We start from the raw sequence: 7,281 nt of genomic DNA on the forward strand, positions 1-7,281 counted from the left end.
CTTGCTGGCCTGGCCCCTTTAAGAGACACTTCCAGCTGTTGCTGCTGCAGCCTCCATCTCACTCAGCTGCTCGGGACAGGGCAGCCTTGTGTCTTTGCCCCATCCTACCTTCTGCCGTCACAGGGTGATTTTTTGGATTTCTCCCTAGTTGTATGGCTTGTTCATCTAGATCCCAGGTGATTTTTCCTTGCTGTTTGCTCCTTGTTTCCATTACAACTTTGATTTGGTCTCCAGAGGGATGCACAGAGTCTCTATCATCTACACCATTTTTTTTTCTCCTCGAAATATCTGTTTTTATATTAGTGAATTGTAATAGTCTTTTTATAGTCTAGACACGATTCCCTTATCAGATATAAGAGTTGCAAAAGTTTTCTCCCATTCAATGGGATTGCTTTTCATTTCCTTGATGGCATCCTTTGGAGCACAAAAGTTTTAAATTTTGATGAAGCCCAATTTATTAATTTTTTCTTTTGATGCTTTTCTGCTTTTGGTGTCACAATTTAGAAACCATTGCCTAATCCAAGGTCATGACTATATTCTCTTCTAAGAGTTTAATAACTTTTACTCTTATACTTAGGTCTTTAGTCCATTTGTGCTATTTTTTTTACATGATGTGAGATAAGAATCCAACTTCATTATTTTGCATGTGGCTATTCAGTTATCCCCGCATCATTTGTTGATAAGACTATTCTTTCCTCATTGAATGTTGTTTGCACTCTTGCCTAAAATCAGTTGACTATAGGTGTGTGGGTTTATTTTTGGACTCTCAATACTATTACATTAATTTTTGTGTCTATCCCTATGCCACTACACATTGTCTTGATTACTGTAATTTTGCAGTAAGTTTTGAATCTTATTTCCAAATTTACATCAGTTTAAACTTTACACATAATTTTTGGGAGGTTTTTACTCAAGAGGTAGTTGGTACTAGTATATCCTCATGATTTGGAGTTTTATGGTTAGAGGCAATAAAGCGTAATTGTTATGGGCACAGATATTTAGAGTCAGAGAGATTTGGATTTGAAATGACTATACCATTACCTGGATGTGTGAACTTGTATAATCCTCTCTGAGCTCCAGTTTTCTATCTTAAAATGGGAACAATACAATAGCAGATTTTTGTGAAGATTAAATGAGTAAATATATATAAAGTGCTCAGTAAAAATAGGTTTTATTTTCTTGTACAGGACATCAATTTGCAGAATAGCATGCATGCACATTTTTAGATGGGCAGGGATAGTATATTGATTTATACTTTGATTAAGAAAATATAAATAAACTTTCAGGTGTTGAGAACTGATTTTCCAACAAATATGATGGAAAAAATGAAGCCAGAAGAGGAAAAAAAGTAAAGCAAACTGCCTCTGGAAAGTGTGGGTAGGAGGAGGCAGAAAGAATCCGTGCATGGTCCTTCTCCAGAGATTTAAGGAAACTTCTTTCTCCAATAATTCTTTTAAAATAGTTTGAATAGTTGGTCTGTCTGCAAAGGCTTACAGTCTCTTTTGCAGACATCAAGGAATGTACTTTCAAATAATCTCTTGGAATCCCTTCTTAGAAGTTATTATTGAGATAAGCCTCTGTGAGAGAGAACAGGGTAGATTTCTACTTAACTTATTTCAGTCCTAGATAAATTTTCAGTTGCATTTCTAAACTTGTTTTAAAAACCCATAAATTCATTATAAACAATAATAGCAAGAGTTTAGAGGACAGAGGTTAAGCATTTTCCAGCTTGTAGCATTCAATCTACTAAACTCAGGCAATAGCTCTTTTATTGTATTAAAAAAGGTCCTGAGCTCCCTTTCTGTTGTATTTGGCAAAACATTTGTTAACAATTTTCTTTTCCAAGTTACTCTTGGGAGAAAACTTCAGTGGTCTCATCCACAAGTAGCTCAAGTGAAAAGAAAGCATGCTGGAGATGGTGAATAGTCAGAGATGCAACACGAGGTGGCACTCTTGTTCCAGTGAGTGCCATAGAGCAGTACATTCGGCAAAAGACGCAGAACTTCAAAAGAGGTGGTTGGTCTGAATGCCACTGGGAGTCTGCCTGACCAACTGAACAGTAACCGGGCACAAAGCCATAGTTGGTTTTGAGAAAGTAGACTGATGCCATAGGGCAGGAGAGCAAAATGTCATGTAACCACCACCTAAGAAAAATAAGAATTAGTGTCTGGCCAGTGCTTTATAGTATACTTATTAGTCACTTTTATTATTTATTTTAATCTTCATAGAAATCATCTTTTCATTGCTGCTCCATACACATGCCTAAAATAAATATTAGATAATGACATTTTCATGTAGAAATAATGGCTCCCCATGGTCTTCAGGATAAAATTCTACTTTGTGTCCCATCAGTCTTCACCCTTTCTTCATTACTTAAATGTCTGAAAATTTCCTAAAATGCAATCCGCTCTCTTGCATCCGAGTTTTTGTGTATGATAGCATTCTACCTAAAACTTTGTTTGTTCTTTTATCTTTGCTGTTGATTCCAGCTTCTCCTTTCTGAGTCAACACAGACATCACCTCCTCCTAGAAGCTTTCCTTGACCACTGGGCACGAATGTGAGTATTGAAGTATTTGTAAAATACCTAACAGCATGCTAACAAATGTAATATATTATTGTCATACAAGTCCAATCATTTTAGTCTATTTACATACAATCATTTTCACTTATTTATTCATAAGTATTTACTGTTTTTTTTAATTCATTTGCAGGTCTGTTATGTTCTTATTGGTCTGAATGCTACTTAATATTTCCAGTGTAAAATCTTCCCCTTTCATTTCGAGTGCAAGATGACATTCTCTGTTTTGTTCTCAGTGTTCTTCCTGATTAATTCATTCAATAAACACTTTCTCAGTTCCTGTGTACAAGATGCTGTTCCAAACACTGAGAGCACTAGGTATAAAAATGGATAGTATAATGGAGAAACTTATTGTATAGTGATGCTTAATATTTTATTGTTCTTTAAAATTTCAAGATTAAATTGTATCATTGCTATATGGAAAAACTGGAAATAATATTTTTTCTGGATGATAACTGATAGATTGTTTTCTGCTCTTTTCTAACTATAGTTTACATTAGTAATCCCCAAATGGATTGACCCTTGCCCACAGTAAGTCTTTTTAGACCTTCTCTGCTAATTAACACTGCCACAGAAGAGCCTCTTGATATTCATTATTATATCTTTGCATTAAAAAACAAACAAAAAATCACTAGGGAACCGTAATGTCAACCATAAAATTTGTCCTTTTTAAAAATTGTATGCATAATTATGAATTAAGGCCTTTGAATAGTCAAGGTCCTGGCAAGGATCAAAAGGCACCTCAAAATAGGCATTTGAGAAGAGGACTGCTTGTGAAGGTGTGGGTAGAATTCAGAAGAGTGAACTATCTGAGGGCTAGCAAAATGGGGAGTAATATGCCTTCTAGGCCTTAAGAAGCAAGAGGAGGGAACAGATTCTGGAACTCAAAGAGGGTAGCTGTAGGGAGAGGACTGCTGGACTAGAGCTGAAGCTTTCTGCAGAGATATGCAGCCAATCCATGGTGACCAGCAGGCATGGAGCCCAGGATACCAACCCCAATCAGCTACCACGAAATCTAGAGGACAGGGGATTCAATGGATACAGTCCAAGGTCAGCCTCCTGTGAAATAGAACAGGGTGGAGTGGGGCATAGTGTGGATCTGGAAAAGCAAGTGGAAGAAACTTAGCAGAGGACTTAACTTGTCTGTAACCTGGAAGACATAACTATTCATTTTTTTAAATTAAAAAGAATGTGAATTTATTTCTACACTTTTTGTCATGCCTACAAGTCAGTCTCGTTTTCATGAAAAAATATTCTCTTTCCACTTTTTCCATCCCTAATTCATCCAATCAATATTTACTGAATTCTTCTTATGGCAGGTTCTAGGGGCACAGAAATAAAGACACAACATTCAATCTCAAAAATCATGCCATTGAAGTGGGGGCGGGGACTAAGAGAAATAAATAAACTATCACCATATGGAGTACTGAAAGTACAGTGAATTAGAGGAAAGGACAGGGACAACAGTAGCTCACAGATAGGGTGGCTTCCTGGAGGAGGAAATTTGGTAGACTCCTTGGTCAAGTTTAATTATTTCATTTATATATTTTTTTCATATTCATTTAACTCTTATTTAACCCTTTGAAGATCTATAGTAGATGATATGTCTATGAGTTTTCCTTTCTTCTCTTCCAATTTCACCTTTCTAATTCATTTTTTTAATTCAACATATATATGTTCATTTTTTAGAATGAGATATAATTGACATATAACATTATATTAGTTTCAGATGTATAACATAATAATTTGATGTTTGCATATATTGTAAAATGATCAGATGATCACCACAATAAGTCTAGTTAATGTCCATCACTAGTTAACATACACAGTTACAAAATATTTTTTCTTGTGATGTGGACCTTTTAGATCTACTCTCTTAGCAACTTTCAAGTATATAATGCAGTCTGACTAACTATATCCACTATATTGTGCATTATATCCCCATGACTTATTTATTTTATAGCTGGAAGTTTGTACTCTTCACCCATTTTGCCTACCTCTCCTCTATCTGTTGCCTTTGACAAGCACTAATCTATTCTTTGTATCCATGAGCTCATTTTTGTTTATTTGTTTATTTTAAGATTCTACATAAAAGTGAGATCATATGGTAATCGTCTTTCTCAATCAGATTTATTTCACTTAGCATAATGCCCTCAAGGTCTATTCATGTTGTTACAAATAGGAATACTGTCTTCTTTTTTATGGTTGAATAATATTCCATTGCATAATATATACCACATTTTCTTTATCCATTCATTCGTTGATGGACACTTAGGTTGCTTCCATATCTTGGCTATTGTAAATAATGCTGCAATGAACATGGGAATGCAGATATCTTTTTGATTTGTTGTTTTCATTTTCATCACATAATTACCCAGATATGGAATTGCTAGGTCATATAGTAGTCTATTTTTAATTTTTTGAGGAAACACTATACTGTTTTCCATTGTGAACGTACCAACTTACATTTCCACCAATAGTGCACAAAGGTTTCCTTTTCTTTACATCCTTGCCAGCACTTGTTATCTCTTGGCTTTTTAATTATAGGCATTCTGATAGGTATGAAGTGATACCTCATTGTGGTTTTGATTTGCATTTTCCTGATGATTACTGATATTAAACACCTTTTCATTTGCATATTAGCCAACTGTATGTCTTCACTGGAAAAATGTCTCTTCAGATCTTCTGCCTATTTTAAAATCAGATTGCTTGTTTTTTGCTGTTGAGTTCTACGAGTTCTTTATATATTTTTGGATATTAACCCCTTATCAGATATATGATTTGCAAATATCTGCTCCCATTCTGTAGGTTGTCTTTTCATTTTGTTGATGATTTCTTTTGTTGTGCAGAAGCTTTTTTGTTTGATGTAGTCTGACTTGTTTATTTTTGCTATTGTTGCCTTTACAACTGGTATCAAATTAAAAAAAAAAAAAAATCATTGCCAAAACCTATGTCAAGGAGCTTACCCTCTGTTTTCATCAAGGAGTTTTATATTTTCAGATATTATGTTCAAGTCTTTGACCCATTTTGAGTTAATTTTTTTATGTGTGTAGTATAAGGTAGTGGTCCAATTTTATTCTCTTGCATGTGGCTATCCATGTTTTTCCAACACCGTTTTATTTTCTCCACTGTATGTTATGGGCTCCTTTGTCATAAATCAGTTGACCATATATGTGTGTGGGTCTGCACTCTCTATTCTGTTCCACTGAATTATGTGTCTGTTGTTATGCCAATACCATACTGTTTGATTACTGTATCTTTATAATATAGTATGAAATCAGGAAGTGGGTGTCTCTAGCTTTGTTTCTCTTTCTCAAGATTATTTTGGCTATTTGATGTTTTTATGGCTCCATAAAATTTTACATTTTTTCTGTTTCTGTGAAAAATGCCATTGGAATTTTGATAAAGATTGCATTGAATGTGTAGATTGCTTCAGGTAGTATGAACATTTTAGCAATATTTATTCCTCCAATCCATGAGCACAGATTTTATTTTTCATTTATTTGTGTCTTCAATTTATTTTATTATTGTCTTTTATATATATATATTTTCAATGTACATGTTTTTCATCTCCATGGTTAATTTATTCCTAGGTATTTTATTCTTTTTGATGCAATTGTAAATGGGATTGTTTTCTTAAGGTCTCTTTTTAATAGTTCGTTATTAGTATATGGAAACAATAGGATTTTGCATACAGTCTCGTGTATATTGAAATTTACTGAATTTATTTACCTTCTTAATTCTTAATTATACTTTATAAGGTGGCTTATAATGGATATTAGCAATTTATATTTCACGAATTACTGGACCAATCTCTGGAACTCTATCATTCTGCATTTGAAATGACCATTGTGATCTTATTTATTTATTTTTTTAAACTGATTTTTTGGGGAAAATTTTTGTGATTTTGCGATTGTTTAATTAGAAGCTGAACTAAAGATATTCTCTGTAGGTAATATTTACTTATGCAAGCACTCAGTGAACTAGGGTGAATAGGACATGTTTGTGCATGTAGTTAAATTTTAAAACTCTCATGAACTACCATAAACATAAATTTTAAAGCAAATCTTTAAACCCTGCCTTTGGACAAACTACAAAGTATAGATTACCATGTCAAATGATATAAACATTTTTATGGTTCTTGATATATATTGCCACATGGCCTTCAGAAAGAGTTTATACTATTATATACAAATGTCACATGCTTTCACTCTTACTATAAATGGTATTTTGGGGGACATATTCTAATTTTTGCTTGCTGCTTTTTGTTAGCTGGCTGTCATGTCTGCTTCACTCTAGCAATGGTTTTTTACCTTGGCAACAACAACTGGTTCCAATTTCTACCTTTATATGTTCCCAGGACTAGGCTTATTGTGCCACCTTAGAAATATGAGCAACTGTAGTAGTGCCTTTTCCTCAGGTGTCTGGGTCCCATCTTCCTCCAAGATTCATTATACTATTCTTCTATTTTGTGCATGTTTGAAATTTAGTATCATATATTCTGATAATCTCACATTTTTCCTTTGTTTCTAGTCCATTTTCCACTGACATCAGAATTTTTGCTAATTTGTAAGAGCTAAATCACCTGTCTGTCATGCCTGGAGGCAGAAACCCCCGTTGTTATTCATTTCTGTTGTAACTTTGGTTACATGCTTTTGTTTTTGCTGTTAAAAATTTCTTGTGCTTTCTCTTTTATCTTGAT

This window comes from Pteropus vampyrus, unplaced genomic scaffold (assembly GCF_000151845.1).
Source record: "Pteropus vampyrus isolate Shadow unplaced genomic scaffold, Pvam_2.0 Scaffold56, whole genome shotgun sequence".
Taxonomy (NCBI): domain Eukaryota; kingdom Metazoa; phylum Chordata; class Mammalia; order Chiroptera; family Pteropodidae; genus Pteropus; species Pteropus vampyrus.